The sequence below is a fragment of the Symsagittifera roscoffensis genome, chromosome 8, assembly GCF_963678635.1.
Source record: "Symsagittifera roscoffensis chromosome 8, txSymRosc1.1, whole genome shotgun sequence".
Taxonomy (NCBI): Eukaryota; Metazoa; Xenacoelomorpha; order Acoela; family Convolutidae; genus Symsagittifera; species Symsagittifera roscoffensis.
In genome coordinates this window covers 51,811,791-51,833,301 of record NC_087069.1, presented here as the reverse complement: position 1 = coordinate 51,833,301, position 21,511 = coordinate 51,811,791, and the positions used below count along the sequence as shown (strand labels likewise).

General features: G+C 40.7%; 1 protein-coding gene across 1 annotated transcript in view; it reads right to left on the bottom strand.

The window, feature by feature from the left end:
- LOC134853373 (uncharacterized) overlaps positions 1 to 20,974 on the bottom strand; it is a 33,144-nt gene extending 12,170 nt beyond the window's left edge. The window contains exon 1 of the transcript XR_010164356.1: positions 17,203 to 20,974. The gene's annotated coding sequence lies outside the window, so the exon portion shown is untranslated. The remainder of the gene's footprint in view (positions 1 to 17,202) is intronic.
- Positions 20,975 to 21,511: the final 537 nt, after the last annotated feature.

Genomic DNA, 21,511 nt, shown 5'->3' with positions numbered 1-21,511 from the left:
GAAGTACTTTAAATAACCATATCTTTAAGCATTTTTTGAGGGAATAATCCTTTGATTCCTCAGCTAACTTTGGCTCTTTTGTCACATCATCAATTGCATTTACGCCATAATTATCCGATGAGTCCGAATCAAAAACTTCTAATCGCTTTTCCAACTCTATCAGGTTTCTTGACCCTTCATCATAGTTCCCCTCAACCTGAACGCTATTTTTTTCCTCATCAACCTGATATACCTTGCCACGGAATGGAGGTCTCGTTCCACTTCCGCATCACGATGATTCTCTTACTCCTCTACATATTGAGTTAGCTTTAGATTGGCCTTGTTTGCCTCCACTCCTACTCATTCTAGCAAAACGGTTCTTCATGCCCCGTTTTCTGCAAACTTGACAAGTGGCCGGGAAAGCCTGGTGATGCTGCACCGAACTTGATTTTCCACATGCTTTGCATGACTTCCCTCGACAAATCATACTATAACCTTGCACGAAGTTCACACCTCCGCTCAACGGGTTTCCATATCAATCTTTATCTCGGATAGACTTGGTGTTCTTCTGTTTCTGCTCTAATCGTATTGTGTAATCTGGAGCCCTTTCCGAACTCAACCATTACGTTTTCTCCTGTCCCGAACTCACAATGTTCTGCCTTGCCCTTCAGGTGACAGTAGAAATATACCAATTTCCCCTTTTGCTTGTTTACGTGAAAAAAGTATGGATCTGTCGAACCTTCGGATTATCGGTTTATGGAAAAACACCTGCAGTTTCTACCAAAACGTCCTCATTGAGATGGAAATTTTGCTGATATCCAAATTCAGATAACATTTCTGGATACGGTTCTGTCCCTTTCTTCCTAGAGAAAAAAAACGAGTGACTCGGTTTTTCTCATCTCCATATCCCATGTATTACTATCGCATAAAACTCCTGCTTTTCTAGCATCTTCACAATTGTTCTCCCACCTAGTTTTGGACTGCAATTCGAATGTAGAGGGTATGATCTGTAGTATTTGTAGCCGTTTTGCCATCTACGGCTGGTTCTTCTACTGGAGCTGTTGTTTGGTGATTGTTGTCGATTTCGACCCTAATAACGTATTTAACGTTAGGCCTGTGTTCGCAGACAATGCCAATTTTAAACAATTGGTTCATCTATCCCTTCTTTAGGTGGCTGTGCCGTCTGCTTGTGCCAAAAGCGGATTCCTTGCGTACACTGGTCATTTGCTGACTGCGCCATGAAGTAAGCGTATTCTACGGCTGTGATGTGATACCTTACTTAATTTAATCAAATACTAATTCGCTAAAGTCAATAAAAAACATGTGCTATCAATGTTAATTCAGTCTTATAACATACTGCTTCAGATCAGATCGTAAGGCCTTCTAAGCAAAGTGTTCTCGAACATAGTTTGGCCACGCACCAGTCAACATCAATTAGGACAATGACCTTTAGCATGTAAACGAGATCTATTCTAACACATAATAATAACGGCGCGACAGTCCAGTTACCACCGGTAACCGACCGCGCGCGTAATGCGCCAAGCGGCTAGCTTTTACCGGGAGTCATTTTAGTATTTCTTGACCAATTGAAAAGGTTTGCGATTTATGCGACTGCTTTTTATTTTTGGGTCTTATGGGATGGATTTTCTGTTTAAAACCTTAAATACGCGGTACTAGGTAATGAAGAGGATGAGACATTAAAAACATGGCATAAGACGACATATGAGAGTTGAAACATGTCAATTTAACAGACATCAAACCAAAAAAAGAAAAAATTAAACATGTCAATCGAACTATGTTTTTTCATTTAAAAAAAACATTAGAAAAACACAGTCGGTCTGCGTGATTTTGATGTACACTTTTTTTTCAACCCATCAAAAACGGGTTTTTGTGATAGTTTAGATAGAATTGGATAGAAATAAAATTTTTGATTCAGTCCTTGCAAATTGCCGTTTTGCAGCCTTTTGGAGATCTTCCGATTAGGAGCTACTAAAATTGCATACTTTTTTTTGAAAAATTTTCTGTAATGAGCTCAATTCGTGAATGACTTTGTATAGGTTTTCTGTTCCGCTGTGAGTGAAAAAATTTTTTCCGAAATTCAATTGGAGATTTTGCGTATAGCGCCGTCTTGAAGTTCCCAAAGTCGTCTAAGCAGCTGTTGTTGTCGCTGTTGTTGTTGTTGTTGTTGTTGTTGAATATGATATACGTCAGCGAGGAATGCTTTTTTCCGAAAATCAATTGGAGAGTTTGCGTATAGCGCCGTCTTGAAGTTCTCAAAGTCGTCTAAGCAGCTGTTGTTGTTGTTGTTGTTGTTATTGTTGTTGTTGAATATGATATACGTCAGCGAGGAAGTCGAGCGCGGTTAAGGTAGGACCTGATGTTTTTGGTGTCTTTGGAGCTGTTCGAAATGGCCTCAACTAGAGATTGACTGTCTGTGCAAATCATGACCTTGTTGTCCCCTGCTCTCGTATTCGTCTCGATCCATTTCGCTGCTTCCTGCAGGGCTTCTCGCTCTTCTTCGTAAGAGGAGGTTAGGGTGCGTCCTCTGATCTTGATCTCCTGTACCACCTCTGGCTCTCGGGGGTCGCTTCAAGGCGGACTGCTTCTATTGGTGTGGAGTACGCGTGACCCGTCACGCGTCTCAGCGCCTTGTTCTGGGCTCGGTCGAGACGGTCCATCTGCGTGGAGGAGAGCCATGCTTGCCAAACAGGGCCGGCGTAATCAATAACACTCTTCTGCGTGGCTAAGAAGACCTTTCTGAGCTGCTCCGTCTTCCAGCCAAAGTCCGACGCACCTAGAAACGCAATCGCCTTGCATCTCGCTTCCACCGTCTTCACCACAGCGTCCACGTGCTGCTGGAACGACAACTTCCTGCCCAATGGTGACGCCCAAGAACTTCGGATTCACGTTGAACTCCATCTCCTTATCGTAAAGGTGATCTTCGGAATCCAATTGGCGTCCACCGAACCGGCTCCCAAAAACGTCACTTCCGTCTTGCCTTTTTCAGTGTTGAGGAGCATTTTTTTCTCCTTAACCCACTTCACTATGTTTTCCACCATCTGCTGCACTCTCCGACCCGCCTCTTCCTTGGACTGCTCCGTCCCCCACACCGACACGTCATCTGCGAAAAGAGCCGACAAGACTTCTGCTGGGATGACCGAGGTGAGAGGGTCGATAAAGAACAGAAAAAGGAGTGGGGCCAGCACAGACCCCTGCGGCACTCCTTGTCTGATGGTTCTGTGTCTGTTAAGGGAGTTGGCAAATAGAAAGAAATCTGCCTTGTCTATTTTGGAGGAAAGCAGCAATCCAGCGCAGGAGCTTCCACGGGACGCCCTTCTCCAACATGGTAAGCAACAAGTCCTGCCTCCACACTCTGTCATACGCCTGCGAGAAGTCGAGCAGGGCCATGACAGTTCTTTCCGGCTTCTTCTTCTGAAAGCCGTCGCTCACGGACTGCAAGAACCTGATCATTTGATCTTCACAGCTTCTACCTCTGCGGAACCCAGCTCGACTGTCGCTAAACCAGTTGTTCGTCTCTGCCAAGTAGCTGATTCTAGCTGCAATCATGCGTTCCAAAGTCTTGATGATGCAGGAGGTCAGGCTGACTGGTCTGAAGGAGGCGACTTTGCTACTGGGCTTGCCGGATTTCAAGAGAGGGATAATGACTGCATTCTGCCACTCCTGAGGAAACTTCCCCGTGTTGAAGGACATAGTGAACAGAGTCAAGAGCTCACTCCTCGCCTCCTGGCCCAACGCCTTAAGAAAAGTCGGTTGGATGTCCTCTGGACCCGCTGCTCCCTTCGTTTTCATGTGCTTGATCGCTCTCTTGAGTTCTTCTATGCTAAAATCGGCGGTGCCTTCTTCGTCTACCGTAGGCGCACGCAGCCACGTCTTCATCAGGCGATTTTTGTCTCTCTCCTCGCTGCTGAAAACTGCCCAGTCAACTCCCTTGCTCTTCCACCGTGGACGGGCTGCTCCCGGTTTCGTGGCGTTGACCTCACACTCCAACTCTATCGTGATCGGCAGATGGTCCGATCCCATGTCTTCTCCCATGTTCCAGGACACTCTGCTGGCCATCGAGGAAGGCGCCACAAAAAGGTCCGGGGTGCTCCCAACTCCTCTGGCTCTGTTGGTGCACGTGCTCATCCCGTCGTTGCTGCAGAAGAACTCCATCTCCTTATCGTAGAGGATGATCTTCGGAATCCATTTGGCGTCCACCGAACCGGCTGCGAAGAACGTCACATCCGTCTTGCCTTTTTCAGTGTTGAGGAGCATTTTCTTTTCCCTAACCCTCTTCACTATGTTGTCCACCGTCCGCTGCACTCTCCGACCCGCCTCTTCCTTCGACTGGTTTGTCCCGCACACCGACACGTCATCTGCGAAAAGAGCCGACAAGACTTCTGCTGGGATGACCGAGGTGAGAGGGTTGATAAAGAACAGAAAAACGAGTGGGGGCCAGCACAAAACCCTGCGGCACTCCTTGTCTGATGGTTCTGTGTCTGTTAAGGGAGTTGGCAAATAGAACTCTGCCTTGTCTGTTTTGGAGGAAACCAGCAATCCAGCGCAGGAACTTCCGCGGGACGCCCTTCTCCAACATGCTAAGCAACAGGTCCTGCCTACACACTCTGTCATACGCCCGCGAGAAGCCCAGCAGGGCCATGACAGTTCTTTCCGGTGTCTTCTTCTGAAAGCCGTCGCTCACGGACTGCGACATCCTGATCACTTGATCTTCACAGCTTCTACCTCTGCGGAACCCAGCTTGATTGTCGCTAAACCAGTTGTTCGTCTCTGCCAAGTAGCTGATTCTAGCTGCAATGATGCGTTCCAAAGTCTTGACGATGCAGGAGGTCAGGCTGACTGGTCTGGAGGAGGCGACTTTGCTACTGGGCTTGCCGGCTTTCAAGAGAGGGATAATGACTGCGTTCTGCCACTCCTGAGGAAACTTCCCCGTGTTGAAGGACATGTTGAACAGAGTCAAGAGCTCACTACTCGTCTCCTGGCCCAACTCCTTAAGAAAAATTGGTTGGAAGTCGTCCGGACCCGCTGCTCCCTTCGTCTTCATGTACTTGATCGCTCTCTTGAGTTCTTCTATGCTAAAGTCGGCGGTGCCTTCTTCGTCTACAGTAGGTGCACGCAGCCACGTCTTTAACAGGCGATTCTTGTCTCTCTCCTCCCTGCTGAAGCTGAGGCGACTGATCCCAGTGTAGTGGCTCATAGAGAAGTCCGCTTTCTTCATATTAGAGGTGATGGTTTTCTCATTGTGCAGCATCGCCTCATTGGCTGGGGTAGAATCTGGTCTGCCATTCAGCGAACCTACAACTTTCCACATGTTGCTGTAGTCCTGATCCTGCACCATCTCGTCAAGGTACTCGATCCACTTCTCTTATCTCTCCTTCTTGAACATTTCTTTAGTCTCTCTGCATGCCTCTAGCCACTCCTCTCTTCTCGTTCTCCAGTTTCTTCTGAGCATATTCTTTTTCTTCGCCAGCGTCTTGATTCTCGGAGTCATTGGTGTGTTGTTCGTCTTCCGTGGCTTTGTCCTCCCGACAGCGACTCTTGCCGCACTTCTCAGGATCTCGTTGAACGTCTTCACTCTCACGCACAGCTTATCCGAGGTCGAAAACTCCTCCGCACGTCGCTCCACCTCGCTGCTGAAAACTGCCCAGTCAACTCCCTTGCTATTCCACCGTGGACGCGCTGCTCCCGGTTTCGTGGCGTTGACCTCACACTCCAACTCTATCGTGATCGGCAGATGGTCCGATCCCATGTCTACTACCGCGTTCCAGTACACTCTGCTGGCCACCGAGGAAGGCGCCACAAAAAGGTCCGGGGTGCTCCCAACTCCTGTGGCTCTGTTGGTGCACGTGCTCGTCCCATCGTTGCTGCAGATGTGATCGTTGTCCGCTATCCACTCTTCAATTCTTTCTCCACGGCTGTCACTCGGCTGTACAGTGTCCCAGAGCACTGAATGCTCGTTGAAGTCTCCGGTTAAAAAACAGTTGTTCCCAATCGGCAGCTGGCTAAGGACCAGAACTTCCACGTCTCCCGTGTCTCTGTTGGGGAGACATAGACGTTGGAGAAAATCGTCCATTTCCGCTTGCTCACTCTCACGCGGAAGGAACTGGACTCTGCATTCCCTCTCTGTTGGTTCCAGCTCTCTCTCGTCTCGTACTGCAGGTCTTCTTTGATGTAAGACAAAAGACCTCCTCCGTTTCTGCCGTCTGCTCTATCGTTCCTGATGCATGTGTAGCCAGGGATTCTTGGGATCAGATTCTTCTTGGCCAGCTTGGACTCTTGGACAAGAAGAATATCGATGTGCAGTTCCTGTAAATTGGCCGCAAGCTCCGTCGTCTTCGTGTTCACCCCGTCCGCATTCCACTGCAAGATCCTGATCTTGGGCCGGCTGTGAGCTGCTTTCCTCTGCGACGGCTCAACAGGGGGCACGAACGTCTCCGATTCGGGCTCTCGTCTGCTACTCCTTCTCTCTGCACAGCTGCTGCACATCCAGTTCTGGTAATTGACCAAGAAGTCTACTTGGTCTCTGCTGAACACAAGTCTGGCGATGCAACCGTTGTGGCAGCTGGTATTGCACTCCGAACACGTCACTGGTACTGTGTTCGAGGCAATGGTTCTCTTGCACTGATTACATGACCCTTTTAACGCGCGTGCTGTCTGCCTCTCTCTGGGTCAACTGCTCCACCGGTCTGCCCGCCAGCGTCTCGGTGGGAACCGTCTCTCTTATTGCTTCCTTCCTGTGCGCGTTGAAGCGCCACTTGTCGCTCGAGTACCTACTGATGCCACTGCAGGCGGTCTTCTTGTGGCGCATACTGGTGTAATGCTCCTCAGCACATTGCACACCGGCGGTAGCTTTGAGCGCCATGCAGCACCTTATGCACACTGTCTCTCTCTCGCTCCTGTGGAACCCCGGGGGCTCATGTCTTCCCTGCGTCCTTCGGCTCCGGGCGTGAGGTCCGACCTCAGAGTCCGTCGACAGCTGTCGCAAGCCGGGCCTGGGTTCGTCTCTACGTCACCAGCTAAGATAAGCTCACAGGGGTCATGTGCTGGCACCATGCCCTTGTTAGACAAAAACACAGCTGCTGTTCCACTTTCTTTCCGACCTCGACCAGGCCTTCGACCCGTGCCGTGGCGTTGACCATAAAGGGATACATTGCTCCCACTTGCGTGGTGATCCGGGGCTCCTCGAAAAGGATGTATCCACGACCCGGTAAGCAGCTGTCGTCTTAATGTGCCGATCAACTGAGAATGGGCCCTATTAACTGTAAAGACTGTGCATGTCGCTCTGCTGCGTGACTTATTTTACCCTTCACTTTTTCTGCGGTTATCATTTCATAAATAGTGGTGCGGAAGGAATAAGTTAAAACGACAAGACTTCTAGACAATAAATAATTTTCTCAATGTGTTTTTTGGTAAGAAAAATAAACTAAACTGAAGCTGGCAAACCACATTTTTTGAGATAAAGATTCAGCTTAAGCAAATACAAATATTGTGTAGGTTAGTTCCCCCTGTCGTGAACAAATCGCATCAAATATTTTAAGAAATTTGCACCTGAGGCTTCCACAACAGATCATATGCGAGCTTGCCTCAAATTTTTTAATCGGCCCTTTTGTTTGTATTTTTGTTTTTTTGTCAACAAGGATGAAAAAACACATTTCGATTGGAGTATACTAACTTTTTAAAAGATGCTTGCCTGTCTGATTATTTGGCTGTAGTTTACACAGGGGTTGTTTGATGAATTAGTTATTGAGAAATTAAAACACATATATAGTGATTAATAGCGTATGCGTAGCGTACACGAAAGACGCTTGCTTGTCTTATTGTTGGGCTGTAATTGTGTGGCCCTTCAATTATGTTGAACCTTGAATGACCTTGTAAATCCGCTATAACCCCTGGTATGATTTTCTGAGAACCCTGCTGTATTAAAAATTTATCGGAAAATTATGGGAAACTCGAAACTATGCAATGAAATTGTAGAAAATCATTGTAAATCAGATAATGGGCAAAAACTTAAGTAAGAAACAAAAAAAGAGTCAGAGTAAATTAAATTTTGATCTCAATAATATGCAATTAAATCATAGAAAAACATGAATGAAAATCATAGCAAAAAAAATCATAGAAAATATGCAAGGAAATCATACATTTTTATCGCTATTTTTTTATTTGATCTTTTTTAAGCTACAAGACGCTATGGATGTAATATTTAAAGATATAGGCAAATAATAAATGCAATAAATAAGAAACTAATGAAACGAATAAAAAAATCAATTGAAACTGATTCAAAACCTTTTTGATCCTCTTAGAAAAAAAAACGAATTAAGGCTGGAAAAAATAGATTTAAATCGATGTAAAATCGATTTGGATCAGTTTTTTTGTTGAGATTTGTGATCAATTTAAATCGATTTTAAATCGACTTAAATCAGTGTTTATCTTTTTTTTAATAATTGTACTTTTCTCATAATAAAACCCATCTAAAATTAATCAACTTCTTTTTCCATACTAAAATCGATCCTTTTCGTCATTGCGGGATATCTTTGACTTTAACTTACCCGCACTGACAGAAATGGTTTCCATTGATTTCAATTGGTTTTACATCGATTTTAAATCGATCCAAATTGATTAACAATTTACACGTTACGAACTTAAGTGGATTTTAAATTGATTTAAATCGATTTTTTTGAAAATTTTAAATCGATTTAAGAGTCTAAAAAATCGCTTTAAGTCGATTTCGATGGATTTTCCGCCACATCAAAATCGTTTTTTTTTTGCTAACAAGGCAGAAAAACATGCTATTTAGAAAACTAATTGAAATTTTTTATTCTTTGTTTTTTAAATAAAAACACACGTGCCAGATGTTTTAGACTTCATTAAATACATTAAAATTTTTTTAATATAAACCCGATTTTGAGCTCAATGATATGCATTGAAATTATAAAAAATCAACATTTAAAATCGGATCATGGGCAAAAACCTGAAGGTAACGAATGAAAAAATTGGTCAATATAAATCAGATTTTGATCTCGAAAAAATGAAAAAAAGTTGTTTCAAAAACTATCAATGTAAATCAGATACTGGGCAAAAGCCAATGTATTAAATAGAGAAAAAATTCACCAAAAATCAAAATTTGAGCTCAAAACTATGCAACAAAAAACTAGAAAATCATCATTGTAGATCAGATTTTGTTCATTAACATATATAACAAATCAAGAAAATTGTCAAAATGAATTGTCAGTATTTTGGATCAATAATAGTGTCTAATATAATGAATTTAGAGGAAAAAATTATATCTGGTATAATTGATGGGGAGATAAGAATTGGGGGGAGAGGGCTTGAGCTGGTGGATAAGATATGGGGGGCATGGGGGGACGGTTGGGGTTTTTTTTTGAAACATTTAGTCAATTTTGGTAACTCTAACAAACGTAGCAAAAATTTTCTTTTTTTTTCTGTCATTCGAAGTTTAGAAGAAAAAGTGACAAAAACCGATTTTGTTTTAAAATCGATTTATATCCACTTTTGTCATTGTGGGTAGCAAAATATCACACCGGAGACGTATTCCAAATGAATATTGAAAAAAAAATTGAAAACAGGCAGCTCAGTTTTGCATCTACTATAGGATATCACTGAATCTTTTTTGTGTTCAAGGGAATGCAAATTTTCCATGAAACTAAAATTGTAGATACACGCTTTATCAATTTTTTTTGGACCCATTGTAAAAAATTTACATTGAAATTAAGTGTATGAGATTTCATATCCTGTAAGATGCTAGCAAGCTTTTGAATTCTGAAATAAGAAACAAATCTGGCAATATTCTTACAAATTTTAAATTACAAAAAAATTTACGCTTTAAAGATAGAACAAGTTTCGAGCCACATGGACTTCTCCAAATATTGAAGGTTTAGCTAAACATTTGAAGGTTCAACTAAACGCCAAGGAATTGTCCTTATTTCTCCAGAAAACCTCTCCCAACACACACACTGGAAATAACACACACATACGCACACGCTCGGGAAATAACACACACACACACACACACACACACACACACACACACACACACACACACACACATACACACACACTTGCACACCCTCACAGAGACACGGGAAATGAAAGGCGACATTTTGGCAAAACGTTTGTTTCAAATTGTCTTTTTTCATAGTTCAAAACAATCAATAACACGAATTATTTCGGAACTGACTTTTTGAGCGTGTGTTTAAGTTTCAAACTTTGGCAAAATACGGTTCTGACAGACAAAAACCTGTGAATCAAATTCGACCAAGACCGTTTTATGCACTAAATGAATAAGTTTTACTTAAAAAAACTGAGTTTTTTGATGGGAGATTTGTACACGGTTACGAAGGGTCGGTCGAATTTCCGGTCGTTAGCGTTAGCCTAACCTCATTTGTCGCTTTATTTCAATGCATTTATAATTCATATTATTATGCAGTTACACTCTTATTCTACGTTTTTAGTTAGCTTATTTACTGATTTTTTTTGGTTCAAACTTATTCTCTATTGAGAAAACCTTCTGTCCACAAAGCCGGAGGAACCGGAGAGAGTTTAACGAGACGCCTTACGAAAATGCCCTTTAAAGTCCTGAACAAGCGATGTAATCTTTGCTCTGGTGCAACGCAGCTACACGGCCTAAAGGATAGTGCCCAGGGGGCTGCTGGAATCGACGATCCGAGCGAGATCAGTAGTCTGTAAATCACTATTAGAATCGGCATGCCAGTTCGAGCGCTTAATAAAAGGAGGTACGTACTCATTTAGTTAACGCTGCCAAGTAGAAGTTGCATAAACTTGTGCTCTCACATAGTGCTTTCGCTGATCGACGTTTTCATCAAGAAATAGCAATGGAAACCTTAGAAACTGCTCGCTTAAAAGGAAATAGTTGGGCACAAACGCTTCCAATTGAATTTAAATGGGAAAAATGGGTGTCAGTGGACGGGCAGTTAACGATTGGTTCAGTAAACAAAACGTGGGTTACCTCGTTCATTAACTTGTGAGTACCGATGATTGCGTACAAAACTGGACCCCTAAACTTTCCAAAGACCCGCAATTATGCGGTGCGCCAGGGGTAGTGCATTTTTACTTAATCCCCTTCTCCACTAAAAATTGGGCATGCTAACTGTTTCACTTTTCCGACGCTAGTCTGAAAATCATTCTCCGCAACCTTTAGGTTTGGACAGCTGTTTGACCACAAAACCTTTGTCGTACTACATCGGGCGATAAATCTTCCAATACAAATGACGCAAGAGCCGGCGTTCATAGACGGAACAGTTTCGATATATACAGCACAGGTATTAGTACAAGTGAACAATGAAATCATCTTTTCTCACTACTTCGGCGAACAATCTCAAAAAACAGACCAACATAATCCACCTCATAATTAGTGAATGGCTGTTGGTGGTGGGCAAGCTGTTCGACAAAGATTTCTAATATCACGGTATAGAAGGTGCATGGCCTCCGTTTTCTGCGTTTGAAAACACACAGAGAGGCGTTCGCAGACCCAATACTACAGACTCGGTTTTTATTTTGGGCCATAATTAAAGGCTGATGGTTATGGCTGAATTGCAGATTCTTCAGACTTGTTTTCACAAACATGTCACGAGAATGATGGGATGATTGGTTTTGAAACTTATTTCAGCCTAGCGTAGAATCTGTCTGGTGGAACGAATCAGGCCACCAAGGTCAATCAAAAATGAGCAGCCTGTCAGGCGTCTAGACATTTTTATTGCTATGCTAGATCGATGGTGTTTGAAATCAACCGAGAACATTTTAGATTGAGCTAAATGTAGCACTTTTTCTTTCGCAATTGCTAGTTCGGTCGGTTTGGTGATCTGATAACTAGTCCCGCGGAAGTGCTTGTTTCGACAATACTTCTACATCAATCAAAATTGTCGATGTAGTTTTCTAAAACTACTCCACTTCTCCCGTACAAAAACGAGCTCTGAAAGCTTCATGTTGATTTTTCTATTGTGTCGTCCAGGGATGTTTTTCAGCGGGTTTTAGTACCAATATCTGGAATCAGAATGAAAGGCTACTTTTTTCCTAACAGGGAACTTTGAGCCCTGGCCCGACTGCTTTCTTTCTGGCATTTCGCCATTTTTCCGCTTGTTTGAGTGTCCGCAAGATTATATTGATCCACAGTGATAAGGTGCTGTATTGCACACATAAAGTTTGCAAGGAAAGATGGTAAACTCTTGACGGAGTGAAGCCATTGTAACACCGTGCTGATCTCATTCCCCAAAAAGGTGCGGGTTAACTTGTAGCTACTCTGGTTAACAGTTAGCTGCGTAACAGATGTTTGAAACTCACATTTGATCCCACGACTAACTACAAGAGAGTCATTTTCAAGGTTCAATGTCAACCCTATTGCATGAGAATTCACATTATCACTCCCATTTGAAACTTCCGTTACCTTTGCAATTACAACAATTGAAAGATTAAAACTTTCTTCAATTGTAGGAAATTGACTAACAAACTTGGTGAGACGTTCCCCACTGTGTTTCTTATTCGCAGAACTTCATCGCAATTGTCGAATGAACCCCAATTATCATCAATGTAAAACCTAGTAATTACTCACCGAAAATGTGCCCGGTATACCGAAAAACTTCCACAAGCGATGTGGCGACCTCGCGCCACATAAAGGGCAATGAATTATACGGAAGTACGCCAACTTGGAGGGACATACACTCAATGTTCGAGGAGATGGTAAACTAATGTTGACAGGCGTGCATATGAACGTGTAATCAACTTTTCAGTGGAAAAAATAATTCAGTGAGTTGCCTGGAAGTTTTGACGCGCCGCTTATAACCCGTCAAAAATTACCTGGTTTGGGATGAGGACAAGATGATGAGGTAAAAACATTCACTGGTCAATCGGGGCTGCGGATCGTTCAGTTTAAGGGGAATAACAAACGATTTTCCGTCTCAGTGTTAACCTTTATTTTTCAAACCACAATAGTTTTCTATCAATTTTTCAAGCGCTGTGTATTAATTATTGGGTAAAACATTGCTATCGTCAGTCCGAAAAGATCCTACCCATAACCGTTCACCATCCTGGTATATTGTTGATTTAAGAAGGTTTTATATCTCATACTACGTTTTGAGTTGACTTAGAAGTTCAACGCCTTCACCATTGCACTTGAAGCAAACTGACAACAATCTGGACAATGAGGGAAGAATGCCACTCAAAACTCATCCTATTGGCAGACAAACCACTGGAGTTTTTCTATCATTACCATGAATATAATCAAACGGAAGTATGTGGTGATAAAAATCCTGACCGACAACCATTTCAATATCCGAATAAAGATACCGAGCCGGCTTTCTCGGTTCCAAGTATGGGTAATTTTCTTGAACAGCCAAAACATCAACCTTCGAGACCCAATAATAATTTCATCCTGCATGTAAGCGGTTACATTAAAAATTTTACCAGTCTTAGATATGTCAGCAAAATGTGTCACCTCGAAAAATTCACTCGAAAAAAATTAGTGAATTGAACTATGGAGGCTCAAATCTTTTTTCCCTGACAATTTTATACGGCAGGCGAAGCTTGAGGAAGCCAGGAGTGCTTGCTCGAAGGATCACACAAAACAAGAGCATTATCGGTTTTTGAATCAGATGACACCCTTAAATCTATAACCTGAAACATGATTTTAACGTCCTGCAACAAAGATGCGAAACAAAAAAATTTTGATTTTCCGCCGAAATATTTCCGGAAAAATAAAATTTTTTGCATTCAAGGAGAAAAAATACAATCTGCACCATGCAATAGTGAAAAATGTGCACACTTTGCATTCAGGTTTGTGCAATTTCGAGCCTTTGCGCATTTACGGATTATGCTTGCAGACAGAAAAAAAAACAAAATGTTTCTTCCGGCAAAAATTTGCCTTTTGATTAGAATTCTTTTCCTTGAAGACCTCAACACCTCATAACGGATGTTTACCAGCGCGATGCGAGCAGACAGATATTCAACTTTGCTTGGTTTAGCACTTGATGCAAAAACTCGGGTAGCAGTTTTTGTCTTGACGGTTCCTCGGTTTTTGTTTTAGCAGAGAAAAATTTTACAAGCTCACTCATTTTGGCTTTATTTTTCAACTTCTTCATGTTCGGAGGCAATCTAAATAAAGTTTGATTCAAGATGACGGTTGTTTTCAAAATGTCCTCACTCTACAACGATTGAAGCTCACCAATAAAACTGCAATAACGCAAACAGAACTTACAATGCTTTCTAAATTGAGCTTTTCAACTGGTGGAACGCTGTTAAATTTTTCAAGGTTGGCGCTCTCGAAGGTTTGCGTTAACCAAAATTTTCAATCCTCAGTGCATCCCTTTAAAATCCCATCTCAATACTCCAAGTCCGCAATTGCCAATTTAGCTTTCCTGTTAACAGCGAAGGTTTAGCTTTCCTGTTTTTCGGTACGCCATCTTAATGCTATCCGAGGGAGTGAAATGAGAATCAAAAAAGCTGCGAAACTAACATACTCATTCAATCCATTGTAACGGTTACCATCGTGGTTTAAAAATTTCCCAATTAGGTGATGGAGCCTTCTGTTTGACGCCATGACTACGACTAAGTCTTGAACAGATATCGATTGCGTTGACGCACCAACATAATTTGGTTCAGGTTGATATACGTGAGATACGACCAAAATCGAAACATACGGCTGATGAACAGATGCATGGATTGCAAGGGTGCTATCTCATGAGCTGAATGAAGTGAAAAAACATGTTCCACTGCTATTGTACGGGTGCGTTAAAATTTTTGGATTGTTAACTGGTTTAATCCACTCAAATATATGCGGTGTTTCATTTGACTTTAACGGGTTACAATTTGCACGTATCGAATTTGCAGTTGAATGAAATCACGATGCGTGGTTTGGGTGACAGAATTGACTGAAGTAAGTGGGATGACCAACAGGGGGTATTACCAAAAGAACTGAAGTATGAAGAACTAAAGTTAAATACCGCAGTGACGAAAAATTTTCAAAAATAGCTGAAGCGACAGGCTCAGCATCGACCCAATTGTTTGCGACTGAAAACCGAAGGGGGTTTCATTTACTTTTCGTTTATATTCGACATATAATTACCTATAGTGCGCTGGGCATCCGTGTTGGCTGCGTAACAAATCTAGGATTATTAGGAAGGATTTCAGCCCCAAGCATTATTGTTGAAGACAAACCTCCTCATTTGACTTTAAACACAAAAACTACATCCACGTTGGCGTTAAACTGAATCGTAATTATTCCAGAAAAAAATGCGCTCGGTTCGGTTACGGTCAATACCGTGTTCAAACTCGAAACATTTTCCACTCAAGATTCTGTGCGTATATCTTATGTTTCCCTAGAAGAACTTAACAAGCTAGCAAAAAAGAAAACATAGTCGTAGTCATCCTGCAGTTCGGCTTTAGTTGTTTTTATTTAGTAGTTTTTATCTACTTTCCTCGCGGGTTTGTACTTCTCCCAACCTTTTTTTTTATTTTTTGGCTCTTGGTTTTTGAGGTTCTTGTAAGCGCATTGATGCTTCGCTTTGTCTCTCGACCACTTCTGTTTCAAATTGGTTAACATCAGATCTTTTTTCCAATGCTAGAAATCAAAGTTATAAATCAACCTACTCTGACTCGATCTATACTAATGTAAATTTTGAGATTTTAAGTGAGCTTTCAAAGAACCCGTTTCCCCAAACGAGATGAAATAAACCTTGCTTGCTCCCTAAACACCACATAGTTCCTATGTTTGTGTGGTACCAGTTCGTGTCGCTTTGTCACAAAATGAAGCCACTGTTCCAATTCCTCACTTTTCATCTCTATTAGTAGCTTTTTCGGCAATTTGAATGTTTTAGTTACTAACAAGAAAGCCCTTTTCAGGAAAAAAACTGCAAATGATGTAGTTTTCAGAAAAAAAAATACGTTTTTTGTTCTCGTTGCCTTTTTGAAGAGTAATATGAACACTTGGGAGCTCGATTTCTAAATTAAGCTGACACTCAGTTTTTTTTGTAATTTACGGTTTAATTCCTGGTCCGTTGTGACAAACTGTTACAATATGCGATTGAATTCAATAGAGGGACGTATCAAACTTTAAGCCATCACAAAAACCAATGAAGAGACATTAAAGCACTGTAACACAAACACAACATTTTATAAGATAACTATAAGACCAATTCACTCAAACGCCCCACCATACGCTTCAATATACTTCGGCTAGGTGCTTCTGCAAATTGACTAGGATGCGAATACGTTGATTATTGTGAGAATACGTTGCGGAACTGCTCATCCTTACCCTTTACCTTTTGATATCAGGTAATTGACTTTACTTATGGTTAGAGTGCGTAAAAATTTGATTTTATAAATTATTTTCTCAAATCTGGTGCAATAACAGCGCACGATTTCCTTATTTTAGCTCGATATTGTTTTAAGATGCCAAATGTTTTTTTTCAGACAATTGAAGTTATTTCAGCTAGGTCTTTTAACTGAGTTACTTACGCCTTCATGCCAAGTCACGGTTACCGAGTAACAGTAAAAAATGGCTTAAAATAGTGGTGGACAGTCGTGGAGCGTCGTGGAAAGTCGACAGTGGTGAACAAAAGCGTTTGGATTAATACTTAGATCAGGTATGGCAGAGTTAGTATCAACAAATTAAAATGAATGACGCGGGTAGTTTTTCTTGCGCGTGAAGCAACGAGCTTGCACCGGTAATGAAATTCATTGATGGTTTTATACTGAAAAACTTGACGCTGCAGATTGTTTAGTTGGAAAAAAATTTCGAAGAGATTCAAGGGTTTTGTCTAGTTCAAGACAAAATCAAAATAACCACTCGAGAAAACTTGCGGTCACCGGAGCTCAAGCAATATAAAAACTTAAGTTTAGAATCAGTTCAGATTGCTAACAAGTTCTGGCAACGCAATTAGTGTTTTTAGCCATAGCATTCTGAGATTTAAGCAAAAAAGATATTCATTCTTAAGAGATATGAAAAAATGCGCTTAAAGCCATGTCGAAAGCTTCGAATACTGAAGAGAACTTTAGTTTACGTTAAGGAAATTTCAAGTTTTTTGAGCTGGGGCTCTTTTTTTTCATTTCCATAGATTAGAATTTAGCGGTAAAAAAACTTTTTATTGAGAGGTGTCAGAATTTTGCCACTATCATTTTCCACCTGTGTACCAATCGCTATAATGTTTAAAAATTTAGCGACTGCTCAAGATTATATACCAAGCTATTTTTCAATAAAAAGGCGCAGCTGATTTGGGAATCCACGCAAAATTCGGAATACTTATTATATTCTTTGTCAATCAGCTTGTCCACGAAACAATGATAGTCGTTTTGTTTTAATTCTTCTGGTAACCGGTATATCTTTACAATGATTTCAGGTCCATGAATAAAGTGTCCATGTTTTGGGATGGGTGAGAGTTGTAGTACCAGTCCATCTCTTTCTATCCCATTAGACCGTTTATGCTTCGCTTTTTCCTCACCGAGCTGAATGAGTTGTGAAACTATGTTGTGTGTGTTCCTATAGCTCCTTCCTAGCCAATGAATTTTGAAGTTTCTCTCCTCTTTTACTCTGGCGAGCCATTGTTGTAAATCTGAACGATACACTTGGCTTTCTTGGGTAAAATCCGCTACCAAGCAACTCCAGCATTCCAAGTCATAAGGATGCCAAAAGAAATCATCATCTTGAGAATCGTCTGCGAACAAAAGCAGATTCAATTCAGGGAAGAACTTACCATTTGCCTTTAAAATAAAATCAAAATAATTTAATGGATATCCATGGCAGATGATGATGTCATGCTCTGCGAGTTTGTCAACAAGCTTATTCAAGTCTTCTTCATCAAAACCGTATTCGTAAACTTTGATACCAGCTCGTTCAACATATTCTGAATAGCGAGCTAGTTTAAAGTCACCTTGAAATAAAATAAAAATTTTAGTTCCGGGTTGAGTCAAAACTGTGTGAATAGCTTTAGCAAGCAGAACAATCGTCTTTCCGGACCCAGCTGCCCCAGTGATTACAATAGGGTAGTTTTCATCTTCAAAGGCGTTTCTTTGCTCATTTGTTATGTATTTCAGCTTTAGACAGGTTTCGAAAATGTTGATATTTTTCACCACAAATGGCGGATCTTTGAGTTCACTTGTTTTGATCACTGATGGGTTTGGAGGAGTATTGTTTCCTCTGAAGGTAATTTCTGAATTTCTTAATTTTTGATCAATCTCTACGACACATTCTTTCAAACTAAGACATTTTTCATTTTTTTGTCCCTTATGCGAGGTAAATAATCGCAAAATTGCGCTCTGTATTTTTGTTATGTCACCTGAAAGCGTTTTGTTTCCAAGAACACTTGCTCCTTCGTTCTTTATATTCGCCCAAATTTTGTGGAATTTTTTGAAATCATCTTTGTAGATGGCATGAATGTTTAGGGGGATGTTTTGTTCGACAATGTTGGTTTGGTTTTTGCAAATATTTGGGAAGGCAACAAAACGGAAAACGCGGATTTGGGAACAAATTCCATTTTCTGTTTGAGTGGAATCAGAAATTTTCTCAAGGAGTTTCATTCCTTTCTCGAGTTGTGTAGTAGCTTTCTCAATAGCAACCAAAATTGGAGGTTTTTTTTCCGATTTTTTTTCTGATGTTGGAGATAGCGATGAATCCTTGACTTTGTTTCTTGAATCATTAAGAGCGACTTCAGAGTTTTCCTCTATGTTGTCATTTGGCTGACTTGTTGTGGCTTGCGGTAGATTATTGGCTTCGCTCCTTAACTTATTAGGAGCAACATCAGGGTTTTCCTCTTTGCTTTCACTCGTTTTGTTGTCTGTCTTAGTCTGAGCAAGTGATCGTTTCTTAGCTTTTGACATTTTGATGGAATTTCCGAATAGATGATATCCTGGCACCCGAAACAAAGTTTTTGATGATGGAGATAGCGATGAATCCTTGATTTTGTTTCTTGAATCATTAGGAGCGACTTCAGTGTTTTCCTCTATGTTGTCATTTAGCTTACTTGTTGTGGCTTGAGTTAGATTATTGGCTTCGCTCCTTAACTTATTAGGACCAACGTCGGGGTTTTTCTCTTTGCTTTTACTCGTTTTGTTGTGTGTCTTAGCCTGAGCTAGTGATGGATTCTTGACTTCTATCATTACGATGTAATCAGGTCCAAATACAACGAAATCATGCTCGGCTTCATCTGCATGCGCGTTTTTACAGTTAGGTTTTACCCCAGAACGACTGCAGGTTTTTCTATCATGATTCGAGTCCCAGATTCGAAACTGGTCGTGACTGTAATCAAAACTATGAAACACAATAAGGGGCTCCTTCAATTTCTCAAGTGCTCGATATACAACCACCTCAGCTTCATAATCTTCCTGTTTTTTTATTTCAGTAGCGATTACATCGTTGTCATTTTCTGCACCATGAAAGATCTGTTTAAAACCCAATAGACCGGTTGACTTAGTCCACTAGTTAAGATCACTTAATTGATACTGACAGATCATCCTCGTATTTAATCCCTAATTTAGAATTCGTGTTGCATCCCTGATTAAACCTTTCACGCACTTCATTACGAGGCCAAACTGTGCATTCTGTGCATTGTAAGAGGATTCCGCAACAGGCCAAAATCAGTTTTGTCGCGGAATCCGCAACTTTGCTACTTTTCTTTGATCTTTTTCGCTGTCGCTATTTTGGATTCCACAAACAAATACCTATAACATTGCACTGCTCAAAATCGCTCCGGAATTAGGCGGTTTTGCGGAATCCGCAACCGTACTTGCGGAATCCAGAACAGTTTGTGGACTCCACAAGCAAATAATAAGACATTTGTTTAGTTAAAATGAGCTGTTGCGGATTCCGCAACTGTAAGCGGAATCCGCAACGTGTAAGTGGAATCCGCAAATTGTAAGTAAAATCTGCATTTTGTTTGCGTATTCCGTTTATATATTTATATGTGTGTAGTATAGCGTTTAAAATTATATCGTTTAATTACTGTACATCAGAAAAAGCAATCTCAATCCCAAATGCTAACCTCCTGATCCTAAATACTGGCCTACATTGATCTGAATTTCGATACCAAATACTGATGCAATCCCAAAAACTGACTTAATTCATCAATAAGCTGTGCGCTGTCTTTCCAAACACTTTAAAGCCATGGACATCAATTGCTTAGTTTGTTCGGCTCTAAGCTTCCAAAATCAGTATTTGGGATTGCGTCAATCCCAAATACTGACCTAAATTAGCGATATGCTATGTGTTGTGTTTCCGCACAATCTCAAACCAAAGACTACAAATTTTGATTTTATTCGGCGTTATGCTTCCAAAATCAGTATTTGAGATTGGCGTAATCCCAAATACTGACTTAAAATGGCGATATGCTGAACGTTGTATTTCCGTAAACTCTCAACCTAACGAATCCAAAAAAGCTGATATCCACCAAATTAGTTAACAAATGTTTTGAGATTTGTTCGCGGATTCCAGTGGCATTGGTTAAGTCCTTGTCTTTAAATTTCGCATTGCTATAGACAAAAATGCTAGCTCTAGTTTTCAATTGTTCAAATGCAAGCTCAGTAAGAACCAAATTCGGAATTTTTGGAGACTCCGTAAATTTGCGGATTCCACTTACAGTTGCGGAATCCAGAACAAATAGCTATATTCGCATGTTGCGGGATCCTCGGCACAACAAATGTGCCGACAAAATTTACGTAACAGGTATTTGTACCCGAAATCTAAGATAGTTTTGTAAGTGGAATCCACTGACTTTTTGGAACATGTTTAAAGGTTTGTCTATGGAATCCTGGAACAATCAGACAAACAGTTTTAAGCCTATCCGGTGCACAGTTTGGCCTTGTAATGTTTCTATTCACTTTTCAGTGCTATTATATCTCGCTTTATTACCCCAACTCTCGAGTAAAGATTACTTGTGTTCCGTAATGCCAATTTTTCAATGTTATTCACATATTTTTCACCGTAAATGTTTCCACTACTTGGATTGTGTTTTGTTCCATATTTAAAGTAAATTATCTTCAAACTTTTATAAAAAAAAATTTGTCCATTCGATTTTTTAACCGGATTAGTTTTATCAAAATAGTATCAGTCATACAAATAGTGAACCTCGTGAGTTTTAGAAAAAATCTCATTTGCTCTATAAAACTTGGCGAACGAAGCCAAATCAATTCTTGAAAATACATGGTACAAAGTACCAGAAATTTTGAATAATTTTAAAGCAACAAAATACGACGCAAAAATCCAAACTTACTTGTGTCAATTATTTCACTTATCAAAGTTCCGCAGAACAAGAAAACAATCTGAGAGTATGAGTCTTCACGACAAAATTGATAAAATTTTCTGACAAATAAACATGCCCAAAAAATCTTGTTCAATTCTTTTTTTTTTGAAATTGCAAACCGTAGAGAAATGGAAAAATATGGACAAATCGTTCTAAAAAATTAAATAGTTTTATAAAAAATTCAATCAATGCCAACATTTTTTTTTCTTGATTAATTTTAATTTAAAATTTAAATGGCTTACAGAGCCAGGCTGTGT